The 23,756-nt window shown below is 39.7% G+C and overlaps 1 protein-coding gene across 4 annotated transcripts in view; it reads left to right on the forward strand.

Annotated features, from left to right (window-relative positions):
• The window catches only part of IL1RAPL1 (interleukin 1 receptor accessory protein like 1), a 1,117,545-nt gene that overhangs the window by 346,307 nt on the left and 747,482 nt on the right, over positions 1-23,756 (forward strand). The gene's annotated exons all lie outside the window — the stretch shown is intronic.

Raw genomic sequence — 23,756 nt, forward strand, 5'->3', positions numbered from 1 at the left:
TAGTAGTAATTACTGTAGATTCACCAGTAGTGCCCAAAATGTATGTATGGCTCGCCAGTAGTGCCCAAGATGTATAAGTGCCCAAGAGGTCCATGGGCTCTGACCTATATATATAAAAAAGAAAAGGGATAGGAGAAATGGATAGAATATGGAAGTCAAATAGTTTGCCTCACACCTTATTCCATATCGACTATTCCCAGCTGCCAGCAGACTCCACATTCACATAAGCGTCTTTGATAACAGGAATAACTTTTCTGAATGTTGCATGCAGTGTATCCATGTCAGTCCCAGGGTAGTAGAGAGAAAGAAGGTGGGTGAGGTAATATCTTTCATTGGACAAACTTCTGTCATTGAGAGAGAAAAGCTTTCAGAAAAAGAGGTTTGTGTAGCTCAAATGTTTCTATCTCTCATCAACAGAAATTGGCCCAATAAAAGATATTACCTCACCCACCTTGTCTCTATTTTTCTGAATATGTCATCTTCTCTGAAGAGCTGAGGGAAGATTAGGGAACCATGGGTTAAAATATATAAAATTAACTTGATGAAAGTCCAGTCAGGAACTAAATAATAGGGTAGGTATGGGCCAAAGGGGGGGGGGGGGGACACAACATCATGTAATTGGTGTCATTTTTAACTATTGTATATTCTAACAACTTTTCTAAATTTATTTATTTTTAAAACTGCACTAAAGAAGCATACATAAAACATATACATAAATCTATGTATAAGAAGGATGCAGTTTTTCTCCATCATCAAAGAAAGTGCAGTGATAAGTATCTTGCATAATACATCAGCATTCTAGCTCACTGGAGCCAAAACTATACTATAGTGTGTACAGCAGACATGCAAGACAAACATATGCTGACTCCTGTGTGCATTCATATATTGAACCCTTACACATGTATGACAGAACATCCTACTAAACAGACATAAGCATTTAGGATAAGAAAATTTCATAAAAGGTGCTGAGACAGAGAGGGGAAACTGTTAGAGCATTAAGATTTGAAGAGGGAGTGAGAAGAGGATTCAAATATCTTGAAAGTCTGACCATCTCTGATGGCAGGGGTAGGAGAGGAAATAAAAGGACAAGGATTTAGAAATGTCAGACATACACTTAATCTACTTGTAGGAGTTCAATATCCTAGCATCTCTTAAATATATCTGCCAGGGTAATTAACAATGTCATAACAAATGCAAGCTTTGGTATATTGATAGGAACCTACGAACTATAGTTATCAGTATATCAGCTGGACCAACCTGTTGAACAAATACAGTTGTTCAATACAGTTGAACAAACTGTAGTTTCAGAATCCCTTCCCCTCCCCACCGCACACACACACTGAAAATACCACTGTAAACTACTATGTGTTCAAGTAGTCTCAAATAAATATTTACATTAAGCCATTTGGAGAGAAGTATGCAGATCACAGCCAGGATAGAGCTAGGAAGGGAGGACTTCAGAGGGAGTAAAAGTTCTCTTTTTTCCCTGTTGATTTTAGATGATCAGTGGCAGATTCATTAATTGATGTCTGACAGACCGTGGCAAAGTCTGAAGAGACGGTGGAAGGTCAGGGCATAACTGAGATCATTAGTATAGCTGAGAACATCCAAGAATAAGGTGTAGAAGGAGAAGAGGGAAGGGCAAAGAGAGGAGTCTGTGGGATGCTGATAGTATAGCAGAAATGAAATTGTCAAGGAAGCCACTGAGATATATTGGTCCTAGAAGTAGAAGACTAATCCAGTGCACAATCTTAAAACTCAGGAAGAGAAGGGGTGAGTTAAAAAGACTGAAGTGGTTAAAAGTGTTGAAAGGTCAGAGTAGGAGGATGGAAAACATGCCTTTGGATTTACTCCAGATTTGCTTATTCTGGGGAAGTTCTATGGCTTTTATCATACAGAAGGTCTAACTAGATGATCACAGTGGTCCCTGCTGGCTTTGGAATCTATGAATCTAGGAAGAGGTTAATTTGGGGACCTTAATTGAGGGATTTGAAGATCAGGCTCTAATGAGCTCAACCTAAGCTATCACAGAACAGACTTCCAAGCAGAGGTGATGCATGGGGGGCATGCAGGGTCACATCCCCCCCCCCCTCCCCAGTTGCTGCTTGACTTGTACCAAGTGTGTTCACATGGACTAAGCATACTCAGTTACGTCTGCTGAAACCACTACCCTCAGTCTGCGCCCCCCTCTCTCGGCAGGTATGGATCATATCTACATCCAAGGGTGGCCTTTGGCTGTGGAACTTGCCTCTTTAAAACAGTATGAACGCAGATTTTGCTGCCTTTGAGTCAGAGCTAGATCCACAAAGAGGACTGAGTCTGGTTTACACTACACAGTTAGGTCGATGTAAGGTAGCTTATGTTGACCTAATTATGTCGGTGTACTCACTACAGTCTTGTCCCATCTATGTAAGTGCCCCACTACACTGACATCATACGCCACAAGAGGCATAGTACTGATGTTGGTGTAGTTAGGGCAACACAGTGTCTGTGTTGACACTGCATTACTTACATTAGCTGTTGGCTGTCTTGTCAATTTCACAGCTTCAGCATGAAGCAGGAGCTGTGAAATTAACAAGAAAGCTGGCAGGGATAGCTGGCTGGCCCTGGTTCCCCACTCCCAGCCAGGCTGCTACCTGGGGGCACCCCACTCAGAGAGGCAAGAAGCCTGGGTGGCTGCTCCCACCCCGTTCCCTGTCACCCAGTGGAATCCACAGTCCTGAGCTAAATTCCCAGGATCTCTGTATAATCCATGGAAAGAATTAAGCACATAAGAATGAGATTTACAAAAGCCAGCAAACTGAGTGGGGAGACACCTAAGCCCTACCCCAGAAAGGGACTTAGGGGCCTAAGTCTGAGCCAGAGGAATTCACAGCCATCAATCCTCTCATGGAGTTAGGCCCCTAAGCCCTATCTTACAAAAAAACAAGGAGGAGGAGCCCCCTCCTTATAACTTTTAGCCTAGGGGTTAGAGCAGTTATCCAGGATGTGGGAGCCCACTGGACTATGGGATATTCCAGGGTGGGGTTCTCTGTCTCTCCTGTTGAAGTTTTTCTACTGTGTATAAATTCCTAAATCATCCCTGGATCGGGGACGCCCACATCCCAGCTTGGGTACCCTAACCACTGGACTACAGAGTCATTGTCACACACTTTCTCTGGCCCAATAACTGTAAGGAGAGTACCACCACACCCACCTCCTCTTTCATAAATAGTATCCGAATCCCAAAACAAACAAAAAATTAGTTTTGGCTAAATTTATCAAATTTGTGTCAAATAGGCAAATAGCTTAGGCCAACCCAAATGCATTGTTCAGCCAATGAACTGTTTTGAGGATCTAAGTTTTGGACTTTGTCGCTGAAAGTGGCAGTTAGGCACTTAAATCCCTTTGTGGATCTAGCCCAAAGTGTAAAACTCATTACTTTAACTTGGCTTCCCACAATAAAATAAACACACCCACAAACAAAAATCCTAGCTTCCAAGCCAGCAGTAGGAGTTAGACAACCAGAGATCAGCCTTGATTTAGAAGACTCATTGGATTTGTGTAATTACGAAAGGTTCTGAGATACTGTGAAGGTGAGAATGGTGTGGATCGGTAGAGGTAAATGATTATTAATATCTGCATTCAGGAATCAGGCCCAATTTGAAAAGAAAAAAATAGTTGACTATATTGTTCTAGACAATAGTAAGTATGTTTTACTTGGAACGCAAAGAATTCAAGTTGCTTATAACGCTCACTGTTAACAACACTGTTGCAGTAACTACTTCATCCGGAGTAAAAGCTATTGAGGATTGTGAGGCTTATAAATAAGCAGGTGCTTCTTCACCTCGGAGCATTAAATCTCACTCTGTTATATTTATCTCTACATCTTAGGTAAATGAGGGATACATCTTCCTTTCCAAAGTTGTCAGGTATATCCTTAGTCATCAGTCTGCAGATTTACAGGCACTATTAGTTATATGTGTCAGTATTTTCAGATGTTGTGTTAAGCAGTCAATTTATAGCAGGGTTTCCTGCCACCTTCTTTAACTCATGCTACTATCAGCATGTTTGTTTCTTGCAAGCACTTGTTGTTTTACAAGATCTGGCTGTGTATGTTTGTTTCTGTGCTTCAGCAGAGAGCTAATTTATTGTCTTTAACTGTGCTTCTGAGCAGATCAGCTGCTGGTCTTCCTTGTTCCTGTCAAATAGATTTAGACTTGAAGTATGGGGAGGCAGGTACTGGAGGACACTTCATTATATACCTTTTTAAAACATCTGAGGGGAGGCAGTTGTGAGCTAGCACTAGACTCATAGATATTAAGGTCAGAAGGGACCATTATGATCATCTAGTCTAACCTCGTGCACAATGCAGGCCACAGAATCTCACCCACCCACTCCTGCGAAAAACCTCTCACCTATGTCTGAGCTATTGAAGTCCTCAAATCATGGTTTAAAGACTTCAAGGAGCAGAGAATCCTCCAGCAAGTGACCCGTGCCCCATGCTACAGAGGAAGGCAAAAAAACCCCAGGGCCTCTTCCAATCTGCCCTGGAGAAAAATTCCTTCCCGACCCCAAATATGGTGATCAGCTGAACCCTGAGCATGTGGGCAAGATTCAGCCAGACCAGCCAGACGCCCAAGAAAGAATTTTCTGTCGTAACTCAGATCCCACTAGGTGTATAGGTGGCTACTGAGTGGTTAAATGTTAAATGACTATAAATTTTAACCCCTTCCTTGCTAGTTCCTTTACTTTTGCCCATACTTTCCACTTTCTGCTCTAGCCGCTAACTGTGCTTATAAAGTATTTAAAAGTCACTCTGATGTAGACTATGTCTCAAATATATTAGTTGAAACTATATTCTCCAGAGACCAACAGACAAAGAAAGAACTTTGGGATAAATAGCCTGAAGTTAAACTATGTCAGGCCTTTGTTCTGATACAGCGAACAGACAGGAACTTCTGTCCAAGTGGAGCCCCAGTTGTTCCTGGGAGGGGTTGGAAGGACTTTGAGGCTACTGAGGCCCTATGGTGGATCTCTGGTAAGCTTTAAGCATGCATATGGAAACTTATATTTAATATGTTTTCTCTGTAATACTTTTACCATAAGAATAAATGTGCTTGCATAGAAAGAGCTGTGTGGTAACTTATAACTGCTGCCAATCACACTGATCATAAGGCTTCAAAGAGAAAGCAAAGGTCAGATGGTGGCCTGTTTAGTCAGTCTGGCTTGCTGGGAATATCCCAGTATAAGCAGGGAACTGTGCAGCATGGAAAAACTTTGGTCGGGGGAAGATAGCTGTGGGTCTCCTCTCAAGAGAGGAGCTGGATGAGAAGCTGGGAATCTAGAGTGGATGGCCTTGAGGAATCATGGAGGGGAAATGTAGGTGCAGTGGCCTAAACTGTGATATAGAAATTGTGCTACATTATAATAAATCTTAGTAGCTATTCTAGCTCTTACAATCATCTGCATCCTTTATTTTGTCGGGTGAATTCTTCTTAGATTTTCCTGTGAATTTCCTCCCACTGCTATCCATAAAGACCCTGCATCATAGTAATCTTTCCAGCTGAGATGGGCTGCACCTGTTTTCCTGAAAAAGACCATCAACACCACTGTTTGTGCTGGCCAGAAGAGGATTTCTTGAGAATGGCAGCTATTTACGGTAGAAATCAGCAAATAATTCCTAATGCATGATTATAAAGGGCCTGAAACGTACTGATCTTAGAGGCAGCTTCTCTCCCCAAGGCATAATTCCATGTTGCAGCCCATTAGAAACACCAGAGACACACTGGTATAGAAAGTGGGGGAGGTGAGAGGGAGGAATATGTGAGGACCTCAGTTGCAGGAGGCAGATCAGGGTGGAGTAAATTTAGTTATAGCTTTGTTTCTACCAGAGCATTAGGTTCTGGGAGTAATTAAAGTCCATGTTTTATGTTTTTTTATAGACAGAGGTGGGACACTCTCTATTTTAGGTGCAGAACAGATCAAAATAAAATAACATTTAATTTATTAGCTGACTTTTGCCTCTTTCCTTGTGAAATGTTTGTGAACTAATCAAAGCATCCCTGTTTCATCCCAGTGCTCACATCACCTGTACTGGGGCTGCAATTCTGACCTGTCTTCACATGGCCACAGGAGGGACAGAGGGGAAACTCCTTGTCTTTTTCCTCTCCCTGTATGCTCAAGTAAGGACAAGCAGAATCTAGTCCTTTATGTGCAGCAAGTTAGGCACACAGCCTGAGCATACAAAGGAATTCCATATTGAGGCCTAAACAAAATCTTTAATTATGTTAAGATGAGTATTAAAGGAAAAGAAATATCCCTGCAAATGTACGCCTTTTGTAGTCTTATCTGTAAACACGTTCCTGCTGAGCGAAAGCAAAAATATGGGCACTGTCATGGGTATCTTTTATTACAAATGTTAAAGGTTCAGGACATAGGCAAGCTATCCATTTCCTTTTTAAAATGTAAAACATGTTAAAATACTTATTATAAGCTAACTGCTTAAAGCATAGAGTAAAAAGCTGGTAAGAAAAAGAAAAACCCCTTTACTGCTCCCCCAGCATGCACCCTTTGAAAGCAAATATGTCTCAACAGCAATGAGGACTGGTATGTGATTAACAAGTTTGTGAAATTAAACAGTTGCTTTCAATACATGCATCAGCCTGGTTATACTGTGAAAGGTGACAATAGAAATGGCTATATGGAGTTCCATATTTGTTTGGTCTTTCATTCACTCTGAATCAAATTAGCTCAAAGAACAAGCAAAAAAAAAAAAACTTGTGGGGGTGGGAAGGGATTCTAACGGCTTGCATGGAAATTCAGTCTGGAAGAAGAAAATCAAGCTGTGCTCTACCTTGCACATCACCTGCAGTAGTGGATATTCTGCAGTTAGAATTTAGAATACTGGTATGTCCACACTGCAGTTGGGGAGTAGGAGAGCAGCACCTGTAGACATACCCAGGCTACCTTTGATCTAACTAGGTGCTGATCCTACACACACTTATACACCTGCATAACAGTAAGAAGAGTTCAGTATTTTCAGGATCAGTGTCTTATTTCATAATTTTGTTGATGATACACGTGTACTGCAAGTATAAAAATAAACCCAGTTCAGTCTCTGAGACAACCCTCATTTGCTCTGTATTGCTAAACAGGTTTACACAGCTGTTTAAAAACTCCAGCCATTCAGATACTATGATGATAGGCACATTATAAGAACCTGAATAAAATATAATATAAAGGTTCTGAGCACCATCAAATCTCATTCACTTCAGGATTTGACAGCACTCAGCATTTGCAAGATCAGTTAACTCAGCAGATAGGACTCAGACTGTTCAGAAGGAAGAGTGGATATGGTGTATCGGAAGGCGCCAGTTTTACATGGTTACTCATTTTTACCAGTATAGCAATATAATGGAGAGATGTTCATCCATAGGTACGGATTCTTCTAAGAGTTTTTCTTTGACATAATGTATCTATTGGCTTGGAAGGATTCAATTTTTATTGGTAAATGTTGGTAAATGTCAATTTTACATTACACACACGCAAATCAACCAAAAATAATTCCATCAGTAATAATCAAAATTTGCAGATAGGCAAATTAAGAAAAATGCTGCTTGTGAACTTATTAGAATCAAAATTCAGCAATTTAGACTTCTGAATAAGGGTTATTACAAAGGGATGAGTAAATGAATAGTAAAAAGAGGTAGGTTTTATTGATGTAATGGTATTTATTTTGTATATTTTGACATGCGAATTGACAATTTGTGATTTTAATGGTTTATAAACTGTAAGCTTTTTGGCTCTCAATATCCAATAATGTCTGACCTCATCCCTATCATTTCCCATAGCTGTGAACATTTAAATTAATTTAAAAAATGCTTAAAAACAAACATTGATATTATCCATTGAAATTATACACACACAGACACACACAATCAAATTCTGCCACGCTGACATATCTACAATGGAATTTTGAGAATGGATCCATTTTAGAGGTGGAATTGTCAGTACAAACAGCATTTTTTGGAGGGTACGAGGGAGGATAGGAGGTGGACAATCACCACTAGTATGATCTGTGTTAGAATCAGAAAGGTAGTTAAAACATAAAATCCACAGTAAAGGAAATTATACAGGCTGCAAGGAAATTTTAGCAGCATTAAAGTAAGAGAATGTTTACTGTAGATCCATTCTTAAATAACCACGATAACTGAAATAATTAATTGTTTAGTTTGAGAGTTTCAGGTACAATACTCTAGACTGAATAGCTTTGAAATGATAACATTACTAGTCCTTTGGTTCTAAGATTTATTGCCAGTTTATTTTGGTCTGCAAATATGCTTTTCTATTTATTGTGGATTTTATTTATTATTTGAATGTGTACGAACTTAATTATTTACTTTGAATAACCCATTAAAACTGTTTTGTTCTGTTTATTAGAGATTTATTTTTTAATATAAGTTCCCGAATTAGTATCATGGATTTGTACTTATGTGCTTGTAATATTTTACAGCTCACTTCATTTGCATGAGGTAATGAATATAATTAAAGGTTTTTGTTTGTTTGTTTTTTAAAGAGATACTAGTTTACATAATGTTTCTAGTAAAACAGAGTAGGACTTGGGGAAAAAAGATAAAAGAAGGAGGAAAAACAGATATTTCTAGTCTGTGGTAGCAAGGAAACTTACCATGAAACCGTAATGCCTAATTTATTTTTAACTTAATTTATATTTACTGGTAATATATTTTTTCTTGTTTGAACTGTAGCAGACATTTTCTAGCTTAACTCAGAGTAATAGCTTTAATATTTTGAGATTTTGTAGCATAATGTCAATCATGTAACCCCAGTGCTTACAGTATAAAATCCGTAGCCCTAAAATCCCTTAGCGATTTTTCTAGTAGTTTATAACAATTTTTTACGCCTATAAGCCATTATTATTAATAGAACAATAAATATACCTGCAAACTGGCAGCCTCTAAGGATTTGGTGGTACATAGAACATTACTTTCTTGGAGCCACAGTTCCTCTGTTTGCTTTTATATGAACTGAATGTGCATTTGTCACATTATTTAAACATTTACACTAACTCATTTCTTTTTTTGTAAAAATTAGGTAATTATTGAATATGTTTGAAACTAAGAACGTAGTAAAGACTTGAAGTATAAGTTGTCCAAATGTCATTGGGAAATGACCTTTCATAGATCCCATGTGGTTGATTATATACCCCAAAAGAAATACATTCCTGCTTCTTTGGCTGTGTAAGCAGGGGAATGGTCCCACTCTTGTGGGGAACTTTCCTGGCTTCTGCACTACCCCAGTGGAATCAAATAGTGAAAGGATCTGAGTTCTCGCCCTTACTCCCTTTACCTAAACTTGTCTAAACTTGACCTTGAGGACACCCCTTCCACTTTCCTGTGTGGCAGAGTCCTCATAATCCTGAAAAGGCTAGGCCCAGGATTCCTGGGACTCTTAACCCCCAGTCTTCTTGTGGTCACTTAGGACAGAATGTCCCCACTCTTGGGTACTCTTTCCAGACCGGTCACTTCTCTGACCCACTGATCACTACATTAAGTTCAAACCAATACAGTTTATTAAAGAGAAACCTTAAGAAAAATAAGGAAACTAATGGAAAAAGTTAAAGGAAACAAGAAATCTCACCCTGTGGGCATGGGGACAACATACACAACAGTCCCTGCAATTTAAGGAAAGTTCACAGCTTATTCTTCACACTCCCAGGTGTCCCTCCAAGGACTTGGCTAAGCTGTGGTGATACTGTAGGGAAGACACCTGCTCTGGCAGTGGCCACACACCCTCACGTTCTGGTGGCAGGGACCCTTCTCCCCAGTATTGGCTCTCCTGTTGTGCTCACATCCCTCACCTCCAGTCCAGCCTTCCAGACTCTCTTCTCTGGCGACATCTCCCTGCGCTGAGCCCTCTCTGCCCAGGGTCTCCAAGCCACTCGATGCTCTCAGCTCCAGTATTACTTGTGGCACAGCCGGTGTCTGTGATCTAGGCTCTGGCCCTGCAGATCCCCACTGTAGCACAGCCCAAGCTCCCCATCAGTGCAGCTGGTCTTTGCTACTCCAGCTCCCTGGCTCCAGGCTGCTCCAACTCCCAGTTCTTCCTCCTCTGGCTCCAGCCCAGTTCTGCCTTTTGGGCTGTCCAGTTGTGGCTGCTTCTGCTCTGCCTTGAGTTCAGCTGGGGCTGCTGCCGCTCTCCCCTTAGCTCTGCCCAGCTCTGGTTTAGGCAGCTCCAGTTCACACAGTGGATGGGAACCCTGGGCTCCTGACTCATTGGCTGGTCTGCCCTGTTAATCAAGCTTGGAAAATTGGCCTTTCCCCATTGGCCCCGGGGACTGTCAGTCTCAGGATCCTGATTTCTTTTTGGCCTTTCCCCTTTATTTGGTCGTATTGGAGAGGGCCAACCAAAAAAAACACTAAGTTTCAGTAAGGGGCCCACAGCCCAGCCCCCTTAGAGCTGGATATAATGATAAAGGAGTAAAGAAAAAAAATTGCTGAAAGAAAACCAGTCACCACATTCATTGGGCTTGCCAATCTCCAAAATTTAGTCAGGCAAATCTCCTTGTTAAGGTAAAGGGGAATATTACTTGAGTAAGGAGTGCTGTCTCACATCCTTGGTTTAGTAGCCTAATAGAGTACACTACCAATTCATTAATAAAATAATAATAATTAATAATACCTTGCATGGCTCGTCTCTCAATCTCAAAGCAACCTCTGAAGCTGGGAAAGTATCATTATCCCCATTTTCTAGCTAAGGAAATTGAGAGGCGAAGTGACTGCCCACAGATACGTATCAGGTGATTGATCAAGCCATTAATAGACCCTCCAGTCTTCTTTATCCTGTCCCCAAATCTAATCTCTAGGGGTAAAATCCTGGCCCCATTGCAGTCAATGGCAAAATTTATATTTATTTGATGAGGCCAAAATTTCACCCTGATGTTTAAATTTTGCTTAGGTCACAAGTAATACATAATTTGTAGTTCTGCATTTGCCCATATTGAACATTTATCCATATGAAACATATATGCCAGACCCCATTTGGCGCAACATACAATTCCTGCTCAAGAGGTCAAATGACTGGAATAGCAGTGGCATTTCTAGTCAGGCCTCAGGGGAGACTTGCATATCACTTACCCACCTGGCTCATCACAGTGTTAAGAGCCTTTAACGCTTCATGCATTCCTGTTGATGATGATGATACTTTTACACATGATGAATACCTTTAATTTATCCCAAAGTGGAGCTAAAGAAATTACAAGGTTGTTTCTTTAATTTTTATAGCTTGTTATAACATTTAGGGTCAGATTTTCCCATGGTTGTACACATTAAGTAATACCTTGTTCCTTGACTTCAGTGTGACTCCTCCCACAAGCAGGTATTTTTCAGTGTAAGCAAGATTAGCAGAATCTGGTCTTTAATATTTAATGTATTTAATGTAAGTCCTAATTTTGAATCCTGTTAAATGATTGTGCTTCAACTTCTTTATACAACAGGCAACTGATAGCAAGGAATTGTTTTAACATAAAAAGCCAGTGTAAAAAAATCTAACATCCTAATGGATAACTATATACTTAATATATATAATTAATATAATACATAAATTAATAATGCCTTTTGGGGTAAATATGTGGTAACACTACTTTAGCAAGAATATTTCATTTTTACTTTATATTTTCTATATATAGTACTAGGGGAAATGATTCACGGCTAACATATCTCAAAAGTATATTAACATTTATCCTTGGGGTATTACAGGTGTTGCAGTCTGTCCCATTTATTAGAGCTTTTTGTATTTATCTCCAGAGTGTCTTCCTTCAAAAAGGATATCTGCTGAATTTCTGCATCACATTCAGCATCAATCACTTTGATTAGGGTCTCTCTCCACAAACCTAGCAGCTTTTCTTCCATGGCAGAGCCATATGTTTTGCTACAGCTGTTACATTTGTAGACAGAATATAACTGTGTGCTGCTCATTGTTTGTGTCCCTGTCAAAAAGGCAGTAGATTATTCCTTTATACTTTGATTTGTCTTGAAATCATATGGCTTTCCATATTTTGTACAGCTAGTCCAGAACTACCTTCAGTGGCATAAGGAAAACTGCATCTGTGTATCTTTTGACAACTCAGAGATTAGAAAGTATGCATTCTCAACATACATGCCAAGAAAATTATTTGAAGATCAGGAGGAGGTCAATGAGAGATTTTGCTGATGAAAAGGTTACTCCAGGGAAATATTTAATGTGGACCCAGTGATGGAAGACCTAACATTAGTTGGTAGCCAGTTTGGTAGTGGCTACTCACTTAAATTATACTCTGTTACATTTATGATTTTCAGAATTTATCTTGGGAAATACATTCTTTTTTTCTGGTTAATATTTTGTCATGTTGCACTAAGGTAATGTATTATACAGTACATTGAATGTAATGCAAGAATACGCCCAGAAGGAGGTATGTATCTATTCACAGAAGTGATAAATGCTTCCTTGAAGGACACCTTTATGATCAGTAATTGAGCATACATGGTTTTGCTAATGGAACACAGATTTCAAGTATTTGAGAAAAACAGGGAGATAAAGTATTTAAAACAACAGAGACTGAATGTTTTGCCTTCAAATTACCTGATCTACCTGATCATTAGCTGGTGATTGCAGAAGTTTACTAGTCATGAAAGCATTTGTGTTAATCCACTGACTAGTCATTAGTCCACTAGTCATCCACCAACAGTCATTTCCACATGGCTGCTAAACTCAATATCTCATCAACCAGATGAGATCCAGATCCAGATATGGTGATCAATGGCCAGATTTTCAAAGAAGCACTTTCACATGCACAGTGGCACCCGTGAATGTGGGCATTTCTGCACATTCAGATGTTTCTTTTCATAAGTCTTGTGTGAGCCCACATGAACAGTTTGAGAATGAAACCTGACAAAAGAGTATCCAAGTTCTGGATACGCACAGATTAATGTGCTCACTGTACTGTTTTTAAAAGAGTGTTTAATGTACCAGGGGGCGTTACTTCTTGTTGTCTCTGTGCGTTTATGATCTCCACTTCTTCCCTAACCTCAGCAGTGCAAATCATCAGGGGTTACACCTAAATGTGGAGCTACCTGTTCATATAGACATACCTGTGCTACTTCTCATCAAGCTAGAGTACTAAAAATAGAAGTGGTAGCATGGACAGCAGTAATCAGCAACATAAATTAGCTTCCTGAGTATGTGTAGTCATGGGATCCAGGCAGGTTTGTACTCAGGACGGATAGCTCATGCCAGCGCTCCCCACTATTCGTGCTATTGTGGTTACACTACTATTTTTAGCATGCTAGCTCAGTCAGAGCTAGCACAAGTATATCTACACAAGATGGGAATGACAAGTGTAGACAAAGCCAAAGTGTGACTCCTGGCTTTGCCTAGGAACTCATTTCTCTACCCATGGTCCCAGAAGGCCTGAAAACAGCTGAGACATCGCTGCACAGAAATTTACCTTCTCGCACCTCTGGTCTCCTGATTCCTTTCTTTCATGTACCCATGTGCAGTTATCAGGTGAAAGCAATATAGTAGCATACGGTAGCTGCTCTCTTTACACTGCTATCCATGATCTGGATAGCCAGTGCAAGGGAGAAAGAGGAGTGTATTAGAGTATTGGTTTCTGCCAACAGATCTTAAGATATTGGCTGTGAAAAAATCAATCTGAAATTCCAGTAAGGGGGTAACAAAGCATGGTTTTAAAGTAAATGTCTAATCCAACAAAGCTAGAAATCTGGGAGTCCTCTCTTTCAAATAATCATATTTTTCTAGCCCTAGTTCTTTACAAGATATTGCACCATAGAACTATAATAGCCTTGTAGTATATATTGTGATCTAGGGGCAACTGCAGAATCTGCTTTAAGAAATATATTTTTTAAACTTCTCAAGGATGCATAGGTCTTCATTTGTACATGCCTTTGTTGCAGAACAGTAGAAAATATATATTATATTAATCTCTCTGGTTAGCTGTGTTTGTGGCACTGTTTTATGGCTGTATATAGCTATTAGCTAGTCAACACCTGACTTATAGAATGTACTGTTAGTAAGATACTGTGCAAAATTATGAAGAAATCTTGAGAAAGTGAAAGTTCTTAAGCTGGGAAAACATATTGAGAGTTTGGAATATGGACATAATCAAACCAGCCTGATTTTAAAAGGACCTCTAACAGTTAGTCAAGGTTGGTGGAGTTCCTGAAAAGGTACAAGAATACTGTATGCAGTTATCTTAACAAGCAAAACAGAACTTGTCAGAAGTGGGGTTTTGCATGGAAAATTATTAAAACTCTTTGGTGAACAGCCAAAAACTAAAAAAAAAAAAAAAATTCAGTTTTATATTTCTAAAAGTTTAAAATTTTCAGATAAAATATACTGAAAACTAAAAAGTTTATTTTTCAGTTGTCTGACGAAAAATCAATTTTTCAATGAAAAAGGATAATTTCCACCAAATTTTTTGTCTAGTCAAAATTCTAATTTTCATTGTAAATGAGCTTTGGAAGAAATTTTTCCACTAGACCTAAAAGAAAGTCATGGGGGCTGTTGAAGTGACAATGGAAAAAGCAAATATGAAGTAAATTGATTGCATTAATGCTTAATCCAGCAAAACACTTAAAATTAAGTGCATGAGTAGTTTCATTGACTTCATTGGGATATCTCACAGGCTGAAGTGCTTTTCTGGACTGGGGCCTAAGGGGGTAATAGTGGACATTTTTTTGACTTACTTAGAACAATTTGTAGATAGATTTCTTCAATGTTATTAGTGGTTGTATAAGTGCAAGTTGTAAGTTACACTGTGAAGTTACCTCTGCCCCAAAAAAGGTACTTTAAAGTTAAAGCTCTATTTAAGAGTTCAAGAGTATAAAGCTTGAAGTATAAAGAGTTCAAGAGTATAAAGCTGGAGGGCTGGAGGATCACAATATATTGGAATGAAAAGTAAAGTAAATCCGGCAACCCACAAACTAAAGAATGGCAAAGCAATGGGACCTGACTGAATATGATATGGCCCTCAAGCTCCAAATGGCACAGAACCTAGTCAGAGTCTTCCAACACTTGCTGCACTCTAGTCCATTGTGAAGAGTTAATATAATTTCTGGTCCCACAGGAAGATAAATGCTTGAAGGAATGTGCCAGCTAGAGGCCAATTTACTTTTCAAGTGCAGGAATCCAAATTCTAGCTAAAATCAACTTCACTGTGTAACTGCAACCCAGGTGATCTTAATAGATGATGTTTCAATTGTCAGCCCAGGTTTCTACCTTGGGCTTCAGGTATTAACCGAATATAGAGCAAAGTGTTTGCCTAAAGCAGGCAATAAGCCTGAAGCAATAAAGCACTGACTATTTGTCACATGCTTCTGACAAACTCTGCTAGCCCAAAGGATAACCTTTCTTAGAATTTTATAAATGCTCATTATGTCTGGTAATTGCAAAGTACAAAAAATAAAAGTTACAGGTTTCCTGTGTATATTATGTTGTGTAATGTATATGGCTAATGTTGTTTGGTCACTTTTCTTAATTTAAAGCTACGCAACCTGTCCTCTCTGTAGTTAGTAAGGTTGATGCTCTCTTTCTGTCTGCTTCAGTGAGTCAAAATGAAGTAACATAGCAATGGAATAAGGTTGAAATTGTGAAGGTAATTGCTCATCCATCCTAATATCCTAAAGAATTTGGCTAGAGATCTGAAATACACTCTTTCATTTTTCACACATGAGACATGTTTACCAGTTCATCTCTTAAATGCATGTAAGGTGGGAAACTGAGGCACATGTTCACCCAATTTAGGCTTAATTAATTTTTCCCTTTATTTATAAATGTTCAGACAGAATCATTGTCACGTATAGTTTCTGATCATATATTTATGACATACAATAAACAAACAGGTCCCAATTCCAGGGAAATTTCCCAATTCCGGAAAGCTCTCCTGAACTTCATGATAGCAGTGTCTCTTTTGGTCTGGCATTCTTCTTCAGTCTCATTCCTTTAGTCACGGGCCCATTATTTCTCTGACTTGTTCATTGGCATCGTTGCATTTTCGTATTACATATTTATTAGCTTTCTTCCAATCAAAGTCAAACATTGTGTCCCATGTAACCTATATACTATGTATGCACAAGCTTCAGTTTTCGTAACTTTTGCCGTCTACATTATTTTTATAGGTTTCAGAGTAACAGCCGTGTTAGTCTGTATTCGCAAAAAGAAAAGGAGTACTTGTGGCACCTTAGAGACTAACCAATTTATTTGAGCATAGCTTTCGTGAGCTACAGCTCAGTAGCTCACGAAAGCTTATTTTGTATTTTTTGTATTTCCTGACCAAAAGAAATGGAATAATAATAATAAAAAAATCACTGTGTGACTGAGACAGTTCTGCTTCAGGATCCAATCTGTAAAGTCCTATTCTATTGGATTTATTATATAACTATTCTGGTATCTTTTGTCAGATAAAATTTGATTGAAACAAAAAATAAAAATCTACATTGAGCAGAACCGGGCCAGTGAATCAGACTTATTTCATATTACAAAGAATTGCCCCATTATGTCTAGACTTAAGAATTGGTGTTAAACCCCCAGCAACCTACAGACTCACAAACATTTGGATTCCATATAATGCCCACTTAAAACTTTGTGTAAGCCTGGATTTCAGATATGCCGGAATGACTGGTACATTGCTGCAATTAATCACCTCACTGCCTGTCAGGGAGAAATATGATTGCCTAATCTTGAATGTGGAAATCAGTTCCCTTGGATCTCACTTGCAAAGTCATAGTAGATATTGTTAATGGAGAAATTCACTTGTGCCAAAAGCATAGGTATCAGGGAGAAATATTTGCAAAGTGGTCATCTTTAGGGTTTTTTTTTTCTTTTAAATTATGCTTTCTCAACCTTTGCTAATGATCCCAATTCAGCGTCTTTAATATGAGTCTTTAATTTACAGTGTGCCCTGCTTTGGTGATTAGATTATAATTTGTTTTACTTTTTGCATTCATTATTGTTACCAGTCTGGATATCTAATTAAGGTTTATTACTTAACATTTAGTTTCCTTTGATCAAATGTTTAGATACAAGAGCTTAGACAAAGGCAACCTTTCCGACTACTGTATATAGAAAATAATTTGCAATTTCTGCAAGTTCTAAAATGTTCCTCAGCCTTCTTTACCTTTTTAATAGACTGTGATTTTCAACTGATAAGGTGCATACAGCAATAAATACAGCTGGTTGAAAAATGAAAAACTAGTTGCCCCAAACTTTCAAATGTTTGATTTTTTTTGTTTCAAAACCCTTCAAAATGGGTCCATTTTTCAGAATTTTGTTTTTAATTGTTTTATCAAAAATGTTTTCAGAATAGATTATTGAACAGCTAGTTTTGATTTAAAAAATCAGTTTAAATAAAAATATAGAGAATTAATTAAATGTTTTGATAGTGACATTTTTCACAAAAATCTGTTAAAAATACCCATTTTCATTGAAAACTCTGTTTTAGAATTTTTTACTACCTCTAGTCATTATAAAGTTACAAAATTTATACAGATAGTTATTGTGCAGTAATATATCACTATACATTGAGATTTTTCAGGGTGCTTTACAAATATTCATTAATCATGCCTGCAACCAGTCTGTGAAGTGGGAAAGTATAGTATCCTTTTTACAATCAACAAACATAAAAAGAAAAAACTCACCCAAGATATCCCAGCCAATGTGTCATAGAGATCCAAATAAAAAGCAGTAGACCCAATAGTAATTTGTAAATAATTTGTCAATATAAATTGCAAGTTCACTTCACAGTTAAACAATAGGTCATATTATTCTTTATTCGAGCGTTCAGATGAACAAGTTTATACACTAAAACATTTGTAATTCCCCAAAAAATTCACAAATTTCAGCATAAAAATTATTCATCTGAAAATTCAGAGAAGATGATTCATTTTTAGTCAGTCTTCTGTTTAAAGAAGTTATTAGTCATTCAATCAGGAAATAGGGAAAAAATCATGTGATCGAGTTGTCCAGTCACACAGGAAGATTAAAGAATATCAAATAATCAAAGTTAAAAGCTCACAGAGCTCTGAGGGTCTGAAATATGTTTTCTTACATTTTTAAGACACTACCTGTGAAGGATAGATGCATTCATCAAAATAAGGATCAGGCTGCAAGCAATTTGTGAAGAGAGAATCTTTTTTTTTTTTTTTTGGTAGAAATTTTTTCAACAAAATAATTCAGCCAGCTCTAGAAACTAGGGGTAAAGCAGTGACCTTATTGAAATCAATGTGAGGTTTTTCCCCTGAGTTCTATGGAGCCTGAATTTTGCCCCAGGATTCTTTATCCCTGGTCCCCTGCTCAAATCTGTATTAGAGAATGCTGCCTATACTCAATTATCTTTTAAATTGTTATTATGGGGAGAGCTATATTAAGGTTGACTGCAGTTACCATTGGGACATTATGGCATGTGGCTTTTGTTCATTTGTTTGTTTAGAATTCCAGTGCTGTCATATTTACCAGCAGTCAAAATATAATTTGGTGGGGGGTAGTCCTGGGTCAGAGCTACACCTTTTGCTGGCCTCATAAAAAAATCTGTTGAGATGTCCTGAGTTATGAGATATCAAAAATCACCAATAACATTCCACATCATGCTCAGTGGAGCTTGCTGCTCAAAATAAGAACATTCTGTCTTTATTGACCATGCTTCCCAGAAGCCCTAAGTTTCCCTGCAGCAGCCACACAGCCATCTTTGCTGAGAATTCTCCCTCAGCACATCTCCCTAAAGCATTCTGAAGAATATACATAGAGCAACTTCTAGGAAGGAGGCAGCAAATAAAACTCATATGACTGTTCCTGCTTCATTCCAACAAAATGCTTTTAATTCTAGGGTAGGTGTCCTGGGTTATGAGTCAGAAACCTCATGAGTTCTAAACACATCCCTTCTATGGTGTTTTGTTTTTAAATTTCTGTGCTTTTAACAACCTGTCATGAGGCCAATGTAGAATTAGGGCATAATTGGCTCACGATGACTTTGTGAGCTATACCTGAGAGCAATCAGGTGCACCAGGTGGTGCCCCTTTAGCTATTTAGCAATGGAACAATATACAATATACAAGCCCTCATGAAGGAGTCATCGTCATGGACAGTTATCTGAAAACATCTGCTCAATATGCAGTGGCAGTCAAAAATGCTAACAGAATGTTAGGAACAATTAGGAAAGGCATACATAATAAAATAGAAAATGTCATAATGCCAATACATAAATCCATGAGACACCCACATCTTGAATACTGCATACAGTTCTGTTCACCCCATCTTTAAAAAAAAGATGCATTAGAATTGGAAAAGGTAAAGATAAGGCCAAAAAGTGATTTGGAGTATGAGGCAGCTTTCAAATGGGGAGCGATTAAGGACTGGGACTGTCCCTGTTAGAAAAGGGACAATTAAGGGGGAATATGATAGAGAGCTATAAAATCATGAATGGTATGGAGAATATAGAGATGTGTTATTTACTCCTTCACATAACACAAAAACTAGGGGTCACCCAGTTAAATTAACAGGCAGCTGGTTTAAAACAAACATAGAATCATAGAATATCAGGGTTGGAAGGGACCTCAGGAGGTCATCTAGTCCAACCCCCTGCTCAAAAGCAGGACCCATCCCCAATTAAATCATCCCAGCCAAGGCTTTGTCAAGCCTGACTTTAAAAACTTCTAAGGAAGGAGATTCCACCACCTCCCTAGGCAACGCATTCCAATGTTTCACCACCCTCCTAGTGAAAAAGCTTTTCCTAATATCCAACCTAAACCTCCCCCACTGCAACTTGAGACCATTACTCCTTGTCCTATCCTCTTCCACCACTGAGAATAGTCTAGAACCATACTCTCTGGAACTACCTCTCAGGTAGTTGAAAGCAGCTATCAAATCCCCCCTCATTCTTCTCTTCTGCAGACTAAACAATCCCAGTTCCCTCAGCCTCTCCTCATAAGTCATGTGTTCCAGACCCCAATCATTTTTGTTGCTCTTCTCTGGACTCTCTCCAATTTATCCACATCCTTCTTGTAGTGTGGGGCCCAAAACTGGACACAGTACTCCAGATGAGGCCTCACCAATGTCGAATAGAGGGGGACGATCACGTCCCTCGATCTGCTCGCTATGCCCCTACTTATACATCCCAAAATGCCATTGGCCTTCTTGGCAACAAGGGCACACTGTTGACTCATATCCAGCTTCTCGTCTACTGTCACCCCTAGGTCCTTTTCCGCAGAACTGCTGCCTAGCCATTCGGTCCCTAGTCTGTAGCTGTGCATTGGGTTCTTCCGTCCTAAGTGCAGGACCCTGCACTTATCCTTATTGAACCTCATCAGATTTCTTTTGGCCCAATCCTCCAATTTGTCTAGGTCCCTCTGTATCCTATCCCTGCCCTCCAGCGTATCTACCACTCCTCCCAGTTTAGTATAATCCACAAATTTGCTGAGAGTGCAATCCACACCATCCTCCAGATCATTTATGAAGATATTGAACAAAACCGGCCCCAGGACCGACTCCTGGGGCACTCCACTTGACACAGGCTGCCAACTAGACATGGAGCCATTGATCACTACCCGTTGAGCCCGACAATCTAACCAACTTTCTACCCACCTTATAGTGCATTCATCCAGCCCATACTTCTTTAACTTGCTGACAAGAATACTGTGGGAGACCGTGTCAAAAGCTTTGCTAAAGTCAAGAAACAATACATCCACTGCTTTCCCTTCATCCACTGAACCAGTAATCTCATCATAAAAGGCGATTAGATTAGTCAGGCATGACCTTCCCTTGGTGAATCCATGCTGACTGTTCCTGATCACTTTCCTCTCATGTAAGTGCTTCAGGATTGATTCTTTGAGGACCTGCTCCATGATTTTTCTGGGGACTGAAGTGAGGCTCACTGGCCTGTAGTTCCCAGGATCCTCCTTCTTCCCTTTTTTAAAGATTGGCACTACATTAGCCTTTTTCCAGTCATCCGGGACTTCCCCCGTTCGCCACGAGTTTTCAAAGATAATGGCCAATGGCTCTGCAATCACAGCCGCCAGTTCCTTTAGCACTCTCGGATGCAACTCGTCCAGCCCCATGGACTTGTGCATGTCCAGCTTTTCTAAATAGTCCCTAACCACCTCTTTCTCCACAGAGGGCTGGCCTTCTATTCCCCATGTTGTGATGCCCAGCGCAGCAGTCTGGGAGCTGACCTTGTTCGTGAAGACAGAGGCAAAAAAAGCATTGAGTACATTAGCTTTTTCCACATCCTCTGTCACTAGGTTGCCTCCCTCATTCATTAAGGGGCCCACACTTTCCTTGGCTTTCTTCTTGTTGCCAGCATACCTGAAGAAACCCTTCTTGTTACTCTTAACATCTCTCGCTAGCTGCAGCTCCAGGTGCGATTTGGCCTTCCTAATTTCATTCCTACATGCCCGAGCAATATTTTTATACTCTTCCCTGGTCATATGTCCAACCTTCCACTTCTTGTAAGCTTGTAAGCAGCAGGTCAAGAAAAGATCCCCCCCTAGTTGGCTCCTCTAGCACTTGCACCAGGAAATTGTCCCCTATGCCTTCCAAAAACTTCCTGGATTGTCTATGCACCGCTGTATTGCTCTCCCAGCAGATATCAGGAAAATTAAAGTCACCCATGAGAACCAGGGCATGCGATCTAGTAGCTTCCGCGAGCTGCCGAAAGAAAGCCTCATCCACCTCATCCCCCTGGTCCGGTGGTCTATAGCAGACTCCCACCACTACATCACTCTTGTTGCTCACACTTCTAAATTTAATCCAGAGACACTCAGGTTTTTCTGCAGTTTCGTACCGGAGCTCTGAGCAGTCATACTGCTCCCTTACATACAGTACTACTCCCCCACCTTTTCTGCCCTGCCTGTCCTTCCTGAACAGTTTATAACCATCCATGACAGTACTCCAGTCATGTGAGTTATCCCACAAAGTCTCTGTTATTCCAATCACGTCATAATTCCTTGACATCACCAGGACCTCCAGTTCTCCCTGCTTGTTTCCAAGGCTTTGTGCATTCGTATATAAGCACTTGAGATAACCTGCTGATCGCCCCTCATTCTTAGTATGAGGCAGGAGCCCTCCCCTCACAGACATTCCTGCCTGTGCTTCCTCCCGGTATCCCGCTTTCCCACTTACCTCAGGGCTTTGGTCTCCTTCCCCCGGTGAACCTAGTTTAAAGCCCTCCTCACTAGGTTAGCCAGCCTGCTCGCAAAGATGCTCTTCCCTCTCTTCGTAAGGTGGAGCCCATCTCTGCCCAGCACTCCTCCTTCATGGAACACCATCCCATGGTCAAAGAATCCAAAGCCTTCTCTCCGACACCACCTGCGTAGCCATTCGTTGACTTCCACTATTCGACGGTCCCTACCCAGGCCTTTTCCTTCCACATAAAGAAGTCATCTTCACATAACACAGTCCACATCCTCATTGTCTGTCTTACTGCCAATATTGGTTACTAGTCTCCTCTCTGGGTTCCTCATCCAAATTGTCTTCCCTCAAACCCATCCTGGCCCATTGTTCCATGATTATAAATTGGCCATATTTCATGGGAATGGCAAAAGGCACATCCATGAAACAAAAGGCAACCCCATACCAAATTTCAAATCCATACACCAAAGCAAAAGAACATTTCAGAGAAATGGTCTCAATAATCTTTTTAACATGGGCAAAACAATGCATTATCCTTAGTCTGGTTCTCAGAAACTATTGGACCATTTTGGCTGCCTCCTGCCTCCCCAAAAAACCCATCAAAAATATCAGCCCAAGGCAGACACCCAGAACGGAAAACTTCGACTAAAATGGTTAAATGTTGACAATTTTAAAAGCAATTGAAACCATCTTTAAATATGATCAACTAGTGGAAAGGAATGCAGGCCAAAATAGGCTAAGAACTGGTTAAAGAATATTTTAGGTAATTTGGATGTGTTCAAGTCAGCAGGGCTTGATGAAATTTACCCTGGGGTACTTAAGGAACCAGCTAAAGCAATCTCAGAACTGCTAGCAATTATCTTTGAGAACTCATGGAGGACGGGTGAGGTCCCAGAGGACTCAAGAAAGGCAAACATAGTACCTATTTTTAAAAGGGGAACAAACCAGACCTGGGAAATTATAGATCAGTCAGCCGAACTTCAATACCCAGAAAGATACTGGAACAAATTATTAAATAATCAGTTTTTAAGCTTCTTGAGGATAATAGGGTTATAAGTAATAGCCAGCATGGATTTGTCAGAACAAGGACAAATCATGCTAAACCAATCTAATTTCCTTCTTTGACAGGGTTACTGGCCTGGTGAATAAGAGGAAGCTGTAAATATCTTGGGGGGGGGAGGGGTAAGTCTTTTGTCCTACATGATATTCTCATAAGCAAATTAGAAAAAATGTGGTCTAGATAAAATTGCTATAAGGTGGGTGCAGAACTGGTTGAAAGACTGTACTCAAAGAGTAGTTATCAATGATTCCTTATCAAATTGGGAGGGCATATCTAGTGGGGTTCTGCAGGGCTTGGTCCTGGGCCTAGTACTAGTCAATATTTTCATTCATGATTGGAATAAGGGAGTAGAGTGTATGTTTACAAAATCTGTAGATAACATGAAACTGGGAAGTGTTGCAAGCCTATTGGAGGACATGATTAGACTTCAAAAGGACCTTCATAAATTGGAGAATTGGTCTGAATTCAACAAGATGACATTCAGTGAAGTCAAGCGCAACATACTTCGCTTTGGAAGGAA

The sequence above is a fragment of the Lepidochelys kempii genome, chromosome 1 (genome assembly GCF_965140265.1).
Source record: "Lepidochelys kempii isolate rLepKem1 chromosome 1, rLepKem1.hap2, whole genome shotgun sequence".
In the NCBI taxonomy this organism is placed as follows: domain Eukaryota; kingdom Metazoa; phylum Chordata; order Testudines; family Cheloniidae; genus Lepidochelys; species Lepidochelys kempii.